Source organism: Eurosta solidaginis, chromosome 5 (genome assembly GCF_040869045.1).
Source record: "Eurosta solidaginis isolate ZX-2024a chromosome 5, ASM4086904v1, whole genome shotgun sequence".
Lineage (NCBI taxonomy): Eukaryota > Metazoa > Arthropoda > Insecta > Diptera > Tephritidae > Eurosta > Eurosta solidaginis.
Window position 1 is genome coordinate 226,449,293 of NC_090323.1, and position 13,643 is coordinate 226,462,935.

Below are 13,643 nucleotides of genomic sequence, written 5' to 3' on the forward strand. Positions count from 1 at the left end.
ACTGGAGATCAGAATATCTCCCTATATCGGCTGCCGTTTTGAAAATATCCATCTCAAAAAACCTTTGAAAAACGGGCCATTTCAGAATAGGGTGTTTCTGAGATAAGGCGTTTTAGAACTGGCAGCCGAGATAGAAGTGAACTTGGCTATAAATCAATTTTGAATATTCTTGCTGACATCGCGTGATCGTTTCCAAAAATTTTCATATACAAAATTTAGCCAACTATGCCTAAATAGTATTTTCGTATATTTTCTCATTACAACATATAGTGCGGCTAATAGCTTCGGTTTATTTAGAGTGTATTTTCTTCAAAGATACCATTTATCCCAATGCGTACTCACTAGATCCAAAATATATTATTTTTTTTTTATATTTGTATAGCCTAATTTTTATCGCTTGAGTAAAAATAGTTTTCGATCCATGATCGTATATTACGATTCCATTGCAGATCAGCAGAGATATAAACTCTTTAGCACAAAACGGTAAGTAGTGTTAGCACATGTCGAAAATGTTTTTAATAAAAAAGTTTTTTTCGCAATGCATACACAATTAATATACAATGAAATCGCAAACAAATAATATTTGGTTGTACACATAATCTTAACAACAAACAACTGAAAATAAATACCTTGTACAAAAAACGCAAAAAAAGAATGGGTGATATACGAAATTTTAGTTTTCCCTTAGTAGAGAAATTATTGAATAGATTACGCAGATTGATAGGTATTGAGTTCAGAAACACGATAGTATGCGTAAATTCAAAAAATTACATTTCTAATTTAGGAGCCTTTCTTGCTTTTATTTGTTTAAATTTCTTCAATAAATTTTTTTTTTTTAATTACAAGCATTTGTATATAAAAAGATCAATAAATTTAATTTATAACCACAAGTGTGGAATAGATATTCATTTTGTATAAACAAAAAAAAAATTTAAAAACATTAATAGCAAGACAGAGTATAAAAGTATAAACAAAAAGATGGAAAAAATTATCGGGCACCCTGCTAAGATATTTCTGTAAAAATCTATAAAAAGATCCATATTCTAAAATATAAATATTTGTATTGTATTGAAAATGTTGCGAATGCGAATTTTAACAAGTGGGTCGAAAAAACTTTGGACTAAATTAGAAAATCATATTTCTTTTGGCAAAATTCGACTTTAATTATCAAGATAGCCTCCTTTGAGAGTGACACAATCAGCCCAACGCTTCTCTTACAGTTTAATGCCATTTTTACAAATTCATGAAAATGAAATGATATATTAAGTTTGGCACGAATTTAAGTTGTAAGTCCTTAAAGAAGAAGAGATAATTCCACCAATAAGTATAGCGAAATGATCAGGAGGACGAGCTGAGTTGATTTAGCCATGTTCGTGTTTGAAAGCAAACTAGTCCCCCAATTTCTGAGATATCTTGCGGAAATTTGATGAGCATGTTTATTTGGGTGTCCCATTAATTTTTTGTAGGAACTGACTGGATCGGACCACTGTAGCATACATATATCACCCATACAGCTGATATTTCGAAAAAGAAGATTTTTTCCATTTATTCCTCATTTAGCAGCTATAGGATTGAAATCGCACAGGATCTTTAGACATAAGGCATACATTGTTGTTTGTAAAAATATCAGGATCGGTCATATATATAACATCTATCACATACCACCATTTGCTCTGATAATAGATTCAATATAATTTCTTTAGCTTGTTTTAGAACCAGTTGTTCAGTTGAGAGGTTTTTCTCAATTCCTTCCTTATTTTAACAACTAGAGGCTTGAAATTTTACAAGATGCTTATATATATGTCATACGTTATAGTCTGAAAATACGTCTAAATCGGTCATATATATCATATATATCCCATACAACCGCTTGTTAAGATTTTATGAATATTTGAACATATTTTTATTCAGCTCCATTCATGGAAGGTATGAAGTCACAACCGAAGACAGTTCCTTACTTCTTTGTATAGACTTCCCAATAAGCTCGAAAGTTCGGATCACCATAGAAGAAATTTTCCAGAAGTTTCTTCATAAACAATATAGTGTTTTGTTACGTCATTCTAAGTAGCGTTTGACGCATGAACGTGTTAAAATGATACCGAAGTTACGATATCAGCAATAGTAAATATGTAGACAATTGCGAAAAAATATTTTTTAGATTTGCATTAAGAACAATAGTAATAAAAACAATCGGCCCAAATTGAAATATAATTTTTGCCACAAAAGAGATGAAGCAATAATAAAAAAGTTAAGTAAACATTATCAAACAAACTGAGGAATTTCAAGTAGTTAACAGAAAACATGGGGTGCGCGAGGCACTTGGATCTTACTAAAGTTGGAATATGTATAAAATAATTATAATTACGAAAAAAATGATCAATTTATATACAGGCACTGCAATTTTTTCTTCATTATATACAAACATGCATATTTATTTATATCTGTATACTAGGGTGAGCTAAAGCTCACAAAAATTAAGTTATGCAGATCCGACAAACGTTGCTCTGTCCGAACTTGGGTTTACCTGCCATTATTTCAAAGAATTACAAGAAGTCTGTGTAGTTCAATCTTTCTCTACACTTTCGTACCCTCACCTACTACCTCTGCCTCCATTCATTTTTGATTATTTCGAATAGATCGTCCCTAGACTCACTTTTGGGAAAAGAAGATATTTCTTATACTAATATAAGCTAGGCGTTATCCTGCCTTTACCTTCATTTACTTTGAAATAATTTCAAAATGTTCCATGTCACACCCTCCCTCTCCTCTCTTACTCTACTCTTCCACATCCCCTCCTATTTAACTCTTGTCTGCCACTTTTCTCCAGTTACCTCTCCCTCTTAACTTTTTTCTCTCCTTCTGCTTCTGCTCCATTTCTCTTTTTCCCTCAGTGTATCCTTATATCTCTCCCGCGCGGTCTTCTTTGTTCTTATCCCTCTCCTTCTACCCACGCTTCTTTTTCTTCAACTTGCCCTTCCCCAAACTTTCCATCATTCTCACTCTCAACCTTACCATCATCCCACCCTTAACCTCCTTCGTTTCGCAAGTCGCATCACAAATGCAATTTTTTAAATAGGTCATTCCTTGGTGCAATTCCCTGAAAAAAGACATTATATGGCAAGACAACGGCAAAAAAGTTGCCTACTGGCAAAATTCGAAATGAATCGACTTTGAATGCAAAGTTAGGAGGATATTAAGAGCATCAACATCAAAAAAAATGTCTATAAGAAATTACCACACAATTCCTAAGAAATGACGAAAACAAGCAGAGTAAGACAGAAAAAAAGACAACTTGACGTATCATATAAAGTTTATTCTTCTCGACTAATTGATGTGGGCCACATGATAACCAGGGATGTCGTTTTTACGTAAATACCGCAGAAGAAGTTTGTTAACACGATACAGTAATCGTCGGATAGGAGTATGCGTTAACCACCCAAAAAGAAATGCAAATATCAATAAGCATGACAAAAAAAACATCGAAGCTATAGGATTTTTCACTGCAAGTCCTGAAAGTTCCTTTGATAGCACAGAATCGTTAACAGCTTAAATTAAATCAGCCGACAAATTCAATAGAAAATCTCGCTTGTCAACAAGTTACACAAGTCTCTATGAAACCCGTTCTTATATACGACGATGGATGTTCACGACATCATATTTGTAAGATGTTTTTCAAACTATTCTACATAGAGAAAAGCTTTTCGAAACTGTTTAACAGTGTTGCCATTTTGGTGCTTTTGGAGCTAGATCTAGCCCTTTTTTTTGCGTTTAGCTCCAAGAATTCCGGTTTAGCTCCTAGCTCTTTTTGTCGGCAATACGTATTGTGAAATTTGTAATGTCTTTTATGAGTGAAGTTTTATTTTATTTGTTTCGTTATATATGATGTTGCAACTCGGTACTCAACTGATAACAAAAACTTTAATCATGAGGTTGTACATTTGCTTTTCCAGCTTGTGCAACAGCATAGTGTCACCTTCTAAGATTTTCGACCCTTTAACTTCAGATTATAATAAATTTTTGTCTCCCGCACCTTATTTTCGTTATACCTTTGAAGAATATATACGAATTAAAAAAGAAGAAGAAGAAGATGACGAATTTATTGAAAGAAAGATACGTAATATGTATATGTCGCGACTTCATAATTAAATTAATAGAGCAATTAAGGCAACGCTTGCCGCAAAATATAGAAACGCTTAGCAAAATAGATTTATTTTCAGTTGAAAACACATTGAGAATTGTGAAACCTTAATTGTTTTCATATTTCAAAAATGAAAAAAAAACTAGTATAGCACTGATGAAATAACTAGGTTAGAAATGCAAAAATTCCAAAATTGGAAAAATTTGACTTCAACTTTAAGTTTTTGCTTTGAGGTTAAGAGTTTAAGAACACGTTAAATGAAAAAACCCATTCCAAGAGCTTCTCGATTTTGTGCTTATATTTCTTTTGCTGCCACTAAGTAATGCTGAAATTGAAAAAAACGTTTTCAAACATGAGTTTAATTAAAAGCAAACACAGACACAAAATTAATTTAGTTATGTTGAATTCACTTCTGACAATACGAAGTGGTCTTAAACGGCTGAATAAATGCTGTTATGACTTTGAAAAAACAACGATATCTTAAAATTAATGAACACAAAAAATATTTATGAATGTAGCAATAATAATGAATCATCTTCTGAGGACCACATCATGGATTTTGAAGTCTAATGCCCTTCATACATATTTCATGCCAACATAAACTTAAATATCGCACGATACCTTACCGCCAAATGGCAAAACAAAAGTTAAAAAATAAAACGTTTTTTTGTTGTTAAAAAATATAAAATGAACTATAAAAACATTATTATTTATGTATCTCTATTGTACCTAAGTTTTTTTTTTTTTTGTGAGTTTACTGTACCTTTTTTATAACTTCGTTTAAGTTTATTTGGAATAAATTTGAAAACTTACATTGAAAAATAGACATATACTTTTAGCTTCTAGATTTTAAGCAATGGTGAATAGATTAGAAATGGAATTTTCGTAGTTGGCTAAAGTCGCTGCCTTCACGTGTAGGCGGACGCTGCCTATAAGTAGTTTAAAGTGGAGCTACTATCAAAATTAATTTCAAGGGAACACCCTAACATTCATATAGACGTGTGCGCTTTCATTTTCCATAATTACTAAGAGTTAAAAGAATTCGTAATGGTTTACGTTTTTTCCAAAGTGAACTTGACTTTGTGCGTACGCTGCTAGTTGTTTATGCTATGTTTGATGGGTGATTGCACGCTTTTGAGGGCTAAATCTTTTTGATTTTATATTTGACTATAAGTTTTCAGCATAAACTTTTTTATCTACTTCTTTGACTTCATACATCATTTGGAGAATGAAAGCTTCACGCTTGAAAACTGTATCTCGGAAGTCTAATGCCAATTTTACACAGAGGTTTAATGAAATAGTTAGTCAAGTTTTCTACATCAAAGCCCTAATTGAACTCAATCCTCCATACAAAATACAAATTTATAGTTATCTCATTTGAAGAATAAAAGCTTCACGCTTGAAAACTCTATCTCAGAAGTCTAATGCCAATTTCACACAGAGGATTAATGAAATAATTAGTCAAGTTTTCTACATTAAGGCCTTAATTGAACTCAATCCTCCATACAAAATACAAGTTCTTAATTATCTCATTATTGCTTTATTGAATGCCTAATCGAGTGAAAAATCCAGTCGGTTTTGCTTGGTGCTTCGAATTTCATTGTCAATGTAACAAATGACAATAAAAATAAATTATTTTCAACAATTTACGAAAAATAGAACAACACGAAAAAATTCAAAATTTAATTTTCGCTGCATTTGCTGCAAATGATAATATGGCTTTTTCGAAAATAGGCACATATTTCATTAGGTGCACCATCTATGGGTAGTTGCGCATGTATTTTATTTTGATTGGATTTATAGTTAAGAAGGAAACGGCTGCTTTCCATTTTAACTATTTTTTTATAAACGAAATATTTTTTTGGAGCTGCTGACAGATGTTCGCTTAACGAAGCAAAATGCATGTATGAAAAGGGAAACTTAATTATTTCATTTAACAGAATTGTGATTCGATTTTGTTTCTGTGTGAAAACGGTATAAGAGGTTGTATTATTTATTGTAGGGTATGGATGTGAAATTCAAAACTTAAAATAGGGTCTTCACATGAAAAAAAATGTATACGGAAGCAAGTATCTTTGCCATAAGTGGTGGCATGTATTAATTTCCTTATTCGCAATCTAATAATGTTCAGCAAATCTCAATCTATAAAAACTTCAATCAATAGCGCAAATAGATCAGAAAACCATTCGAATCACCCAAAATACAAATGTAAATATCCCATCTAAAATTATTAGCTTTTATTAGTAAACAAAACTTTTCTTGTACAGATTTATTGCGATTTCCTACTAAAATGTAAGACAAATGTAAATTTTAAAAGTAAACACACTAGAATTGAAATGCGAATACAAATACAATAGTTGCAGATTTCAAAAATAAAAGCAGCTAATAAATCTGGTAAATCAAAGAAGGAGGTACACTGAGATAAATTAAGCTAGTAAAAGCAAAAATGAGGTTTGTTGCTCTTGAATCAACAGTTATTCAGTAAAATTGAACGCATTATGGTTCATTCAACCTAGCTTCTTGTTAAGAAAACAAATTTGTTTAGTTATTTTAATAGAAGAAAAACTATTGGTCTCAAGTTAACAATATCACATAAAAATGACAGAATATCAATTAAAAAATAAAAAATAAATAAATGTAAGGCACGATAACCTCCGAAGAGATCTAAGGCCGAGCTTCTCTTCCAATTTGCGTCGTGCTCCTCTTGATTTTCCCTACAAATTGGCCGGACGGGACCTACATGTTTTATGCCGACTCTGAACGGCATCTGCAAGGCAGATGAGTTTTCACTGAGAGCTTTTCATGGCAGAAATACACCCGGATCGCTTGCCAGACACTGCCGAGGGGCGACCCCGCTTAGAAAAATTTTGATGTTGCTTTGCCCGGGGTTTGAACCCAGGGCATACGGTGTGGTAGGCGGAGCACGCTACCATCACACCACGGAGGCCGCCAGAATATCAATTAATCTAACTTATTTTTCTGTTAAAAGAACTGATTTCATCGGTCATTACAACAGCGTACAACTTCCATGCATCAGCTAATTTTAAAGAAAAACTTACGCTCACGGCGCTCACCACTTTGTTTTTATGACTATCGTGCCACCGAAATCGCTGTTATATCAGCAACCACTGTAATGTTGGCGGCAATCTGTTATTTTAACAGTTTTCATTTCAATTGTTAGCCAACACAGCACATCTACGCGGTCACAGTCGTCTGATGGTAGCGTTGTTACGCCTACCACACCGAAAATCCTGGGTTCAAGGCTTAAAAAAGCATCATCAAAATATTTAGAAAAACATTTTGCTTTTAATTAGAAAATCAATTTCTGAGCGATATTCTCAAATATTGTATTTTTTAACAGAGCTGTGGCTTACATTTGAAGAACCTTTTTTGTTTTTTTTTGTTTTTGTTCATTTGACTTTTGAAACACTTAATGCAGAATGAACAATTTTTGCGAAGTTTATTTAACAGCTATTTGCGATAAATAAAAATTGACAGAAATATCGGTTGAATTGACTCGCAACTCGGTTGTTTACATCAGCTTTTTTCTTTCAGTGTGTGTATGGAATAAAAAAACAAAAAGACGAACAATGAAATGTTAAGTAAATTAGTAGGAAATTGTGAGGTTTTCAAAAAATTAAAGGTACATATTTTTTATGTACTAGTCTAAACATAAATTTGAAACGAATTTTGACAATGATTTAAGAGCTATTAACCTTTTGCCGGATTCTCACTAAAATATTAATGCAATTATTAATTTTTTATTGAGTTGGTATTAAAAAGAATGTATGGATATTGCTGTCTTAAAAACGTTTAGAAATAATGCCGTACATAATCACATACATACATAACTATGTATATACACTACACTGACAAATAAAAAACAGATCTTCGACTTTTGGGATTTAGACTAAAACTGGTGGTTAGAAATAGGGCACATAAATAATGCGAAGTTTAAGCTCAATAAATTCATTTACCATTAAATACACAGTTTCGTTGGCTATTTCCAACTTTTTATTCAGAGTTTTCTGAATTTCTTTGAATGCGCCGTTTTTTAGCCCAATAGGCTCTAGTCTCACAAATTACAAGTTCTAGGTCTCTCAAAACTCGCATTGGTTTTTGACGATGGCAAAAAAGATGAAAGGCGTATGTGAACTAGTGACAGCATACCGGCCGCCGTAGTATGGTGGGAGCGTACTTCACCTACCACACCGGAGATTCTGGGTTCAAGTTCCGGCCAAAGAAACTTTAAAAAATTAGAAAAAATTGCTTTCAAGTAGAAAACAGTTTTTCTAAACGCGGTCATCCATCGGCAGTGATTTGTTTCCTAAATGCGAGTTTGCTTAAATCCGAGTGTATTTCTGCCATGAAAAGCTTCTCAGGGAGGTTTCATGAGAAAGTGAACCTGGGTGCATAGATAATATTTCTTATAAAACTGGAGATAGTGTGAATACAAATGTTTTAAAACTTTTAATCAACCTTAAAATATTAAATTTAGTCTTAAAATTAATTTTCAATGCCTTTTTTTTACTCTTAAAGTTATGTGCTGACTTAAAAATTTTGAATAGAGTGGACTAGCTTGTTTTGAAAAACAGTGAAACAATTTGTAATTTACTACTCGAGGGATTAATAACAAAAGAAACGTAACTCATCTCTATTCAATGAAGTTGTTTCAAAAAAAAAGCCTTATATTCGTATTATTAGATGTATCGAACAGTATTAGTTCTGTGTCCCACCCGTGACAAAAAAATTTAAAGTTGTAATCCTAAGTTTAAAATATATCCAACAATTCAGTTTTGACTTCCCTGAAGTTGTTAAGGTATTATTCGACAATAAAAAATGTCCCACCCAAGTACGCAGAAACATTTGTTAGAAATAACAAGGCATTGCTAATACGCCATATAGTCCTCTTAGAGATATCAACTAATATGTCCAGTAGAAATTTTAATCAAAATACGACATCTATGAAGTTGGGTTTTTCATGACCCTTGAATCTGACTCAAAGCCCCAGAAAGTAAACATTTTTAGAATTTTCCGTAACTCAAATTTATTTAGCCCATGAACTGATTCTATGACGTAAACCATATTTTGAAACCTTGAAATACTTTAATTTCTATAAACAAGTTCATTAAATGCTTTTAATTCGAACATATCCCATCCCTGACAAATGCTGTCCCACCCGTGACACTTATAGTTTGGATTTTACCAATAAAACCATTTAAGAAAAACTAATTATTTTTTGAAATTTGTTTGGTTTCCCAAATGTTCGTTTATCTAATGGTATTTAAACAAAACAAGCTACTTTCATATATTCGCAGATATTTTATAATATATAACTTCACTTTTCGTCTTTGCTTTGTCCCACCCATGACAGTTATAAAACTTATTATAATTTGCTTATATACAAGGATATTTTGATTCTTTTTAAGTAATGGTTGAATGTTAAGTGTCTCAACATATTTTTTGGAACCAGAAATCTTTAGCTGTTTTTATCAGAATGCTTCAACAAAGATGAAATATTGCGTACGACAGTCCCACCCGTGACGATGGAACATCCCCTCAGTAAAAACTCGTCTGCCTTGCAGATGCAGAAGGTGAATCTAATATACAAATGTGCCTAAATCAAAGATGAGCAAACCAAAACACGCGGTTGAAAGCCCATGTAGCCTCATACAGACAATGCAAAAGCTTGTTTGTATGGTAAAAAATTACTCGTACTGGCAATTTTTCAGCATTTCCTAAAGTGTTCAAGAAATGTTCTGGAAATGCGCACGAACCAACATTTTTAAGTATTGGGCTTTTAAACGTATTTTGGGTGTAGCTGAGCTTTTTAAATGTATGCATTTACTTATTTTGTATGCAACAATGTTTGAAATTCGTTTAATTGATTTGTATTGCCATTTACCCGATTACGGAATTGCTGATTTTATGATGATTGCTTACAAATTGTTACAACGGAAATGAGTATGATCAATCAGTCAATTCATGAGTAGCAATTTTGAAAATTATCTACGGTGTAGATATTTCCTACAATATGCCGATATTTATTCATTACTTTACAAGGGACTTTAATTAACCCGAATAGATTTATTTTCTTTCTTTATATTCAGATCGAGCTACTACTATTTCTATTGTTTTACTTAGATACTTTTGTAAATTAATACATTTTTAAATGAGTTTCTCTTTTTTTATTATTATGTCGTGATAAGCAGCAGCTTAACCTCGGTTCACTAAGCAATTAACTTACTCATTTGGCTTTGAGATAGAGGGTACGTAAAATGCTCAAATTCAAAGAGTATTAAAGAGCTAGGGGATCACCTTTCGGACACTATAACAGACATGCAATGTGCGCTAGCCGTGCGTAACTAGTTTTCTTGCTTTTACATATCCAAAATCAAAAATACTAAAATTTTTATGTTTACCTTTTGGTCCCGGGTTCAGGAGAGTACTGTTCCACAAATCACCCCATTGATATACTGCAATAAAAACAAATTATATATTATTTCCAAATGAAAAATTGTATATTTATTCAAAATAAACTTAATTTATTCCAATTGTCCGAAGCAGGTTATTATTAGCTAAATGCACCAGATTAGTTTCTTTTCAATCTTGTCTTCATTCTTAAGTGTCGATGCTTAAATATGACTAGATCTGTTGTTGTTATTGTTTTAACGATAAAAGACACTCCCCAGATATTCTGATAAGTGTTATCGGAGTGCTTTGCCAGATATAGATCCGGTACGCAGCTCCGGTAGGTGTTATCATTAAGGTACTAGCGCGACCATCTCAACTTGATATGACCATGTTCAACCTTTAAGGTCAACTCACCCACCACTCCTTCCACACCGCCTGCTAAATATGTGCATGATACTTTTTTATTTGTAACAGGATTCGCTTTGAAATTGAAAATTGGGTTGGATAACCTGTGAAGCTTGGTATTGTCCTTAACAACCCCTTGGATCCCTTCCACCGATTCTCATTTCGATAATCGAAATAAGCATGATTAATCGTAATAAAAAATTTTAATTACATTTAATTTATTCCAAAAACAAATCAAAGTTGCTATAAAAAATGCAACAAATATGTGGATTCTAACATGGCAAATAGATTGGTCCAAATGAACCCTTCGGCTCCTCCACTGATTTCGCTACCAAAAATCCACAAGCCGGACACGCCAATGAGGCCTATCATTAATTTTAAATCGGCACCATGTTACGAACTGTCCAAATATATAAAAACGATAATGAAAGATACTCTGGAGCTAAAGAACGAACACAACAGAGCTAATAGAGAAACTTGAGACCGTAGAGCTAACAAAGAACAGCAAATTGGTATCTTTTGACATAAGATTTATACCCATCAATACCACTATCGGAGACTTTGGACATATTTGGGTCAACAATAGTTCATAATACAAAAAACAAAGTGAAAAGTATGCAAATCACAAATACACTAAAAACCACTTTACGTCAAAGCTATTTTCAATTCAACAATAAAAATATATAGACAAACAAACGGTCTTGGAATGGGAAGCCCCACATCAGCAATTCTTATGGATATATATTGGAACGATTTTCCGTCATCCCTTGTCAAATTTGGTTTTGAGACAAACCGGTTTCGGCGTTGTGCCATCGTCAGTGTCGATTTTCGTTCTGATCTGTTGTTGTCGTTTGTCCTGTATTTATAGTTCGTAGGTATATGAGCAGGTATTGTCAAATTGATGCTTGTGTATATTTAGTTATGTGTATGTGCTGTGTGTTCATTCACTAAATATACACAAGCATCAATTTGACAATACCTGCTCATATACCTACGAACTATAAATACAGGACAAACGACAACAACAGATCAGAACGAAAATCGACACTGACGATGGCACAACGCCGAAACCAGTTTGTCTCAAAACCAAATTTGACAAGGGATGACGGAAAATCGTTCCAATATATATCATTTATCCACCCTGTCGGAAAATCAACCAAACAAGATAAGTCAATTCTTATGGAAGTGTTCATGCAAAATCTGGAAGAAAAGTACATACAGGAGATGAATTCCAAATTAGGCGTGTCATTTTATGCTATATACGTGGATGACAAATATGCGTTTCAACTACTAATAACGAAGAACTTGTACTGGAGTACCTCAACAGGCAGCACGGAAATATAAAATTTACAATGGGAACCGAAAAAGGCGGAGGAATCAACTATCTAGACCTCACGGTAAATATTGATAAAAAAGCCAAAAGATATAACTATGACATATATAGAAAGTCAACGGCCACCGAAACAATACTACATATTGAAGTATTAAAAACTAAATATAACAAGCATCAATTTTGACAATACCTGCTCACATGCCTACGAACTATAAATACAGGACAAACAACAACAGATTAAAACGAAAATCGACACTGATGATGGCACAACGCCGAAACCGGTTTGTCTCAAAACCAAATTTGACAAGGGATGACGGAAAATCGTTACAATATACATCATTTATCCACCCTGTCGGAAAATCAATAAAACAAAATAAATCATTTGATTTATTCCTTCAGTGCTAATCGATTCGAAAATTTTACTGATTTTAGATCTTCAGATCAGGGGCCTTATTACGTTACTCAATTGGACCGAAATTTTGTCGAAAAACGAAACGATAATCGAAATTAAGTTGTGTAATATTATAACTCAGTTATTTTCAAGGTTTAGCACATTCCAAGGAAGTCCCGTCCTTACGCTGATGACCTTACACTGATGAATAATGCTTCAAAAAAAAAAAAAGAAACAATCTCACTAGTGTCTCTAGTTTTTTCGCCTTGAGTAAACTTTCAATATCACCGACCAAATCCATCCTTATTTACAATGCGGATAAAGCCAAGGTCGACAATATCGGATATCCACGTCGTTGTCATTACGCTACCGACAGCTTGGCACCCAAAAATACAGGAAGTGACGTTCGATAATAGTCTGTATTTGGTGAGACCAGGCACCCGCAGAGCAGTAACAAAACCCTCAATTCCAGAGCTGCCTCGAAACGAACAAACAGATTATGTAATATACTCAGAAAGCTGGACGTCCTAACAGTTTTCTGTTCGAACAATTCGTGCTTCCCATGGACATAAGGAGTTGTCTCCACAAGCACTATAAAGAAATTTGGCACACAAGAATTCAGCCGTTTGAACTAGATGAGCATAAACAGGCTCTCAGGTACAATGAGTCCGCAATTTCATACGCTGATAAACGCCCGGTGAACCCCATTCTCAGAGGTCAATACCCCATAACCCCAGTTGATGAAACAATACTGTTTTCACACAGAAACTTAATGATCTCATTTCACCTTCTAATGAAATCGTAAATTTTTTGCTTTCACACAGCAGTAACTGCTCGATTAGTATGAAGGATGAAATGTCAAGCGAATAAAATGACAATGCTATATGACAGACAATCATGGCGGAACGATACAAGGTGGTGACATACCTACAAACAAAAAAAATTCCAAATTCGATGGGCAA

General features: G+C 33.4%; 1 protein-coding gene across 4 annotated transcripts in view; it reads right to left on the bottom strand.

Moving 5' to 3' along the window:
* lama (lamina ancestor) overlaps positions 1-13,643 on the bottom strand; it is a 77,935-nt gene that overhangs the window by 15,601 nt on the left and 48,691 nt on the right. For all 4 annotated transcript variants that reach the window (XM_067788656.1, XM_067788654.1, XM_067788657.1 and 1 more), the window contains exon 2: positions 10,561-10,614. The gene's annotated coding sequence lies outside the window, so the exon portion shown is untranslated. The remainder of the gene's footprint in view (positions 1-10,560; positions 10,615-13,643) is intronic.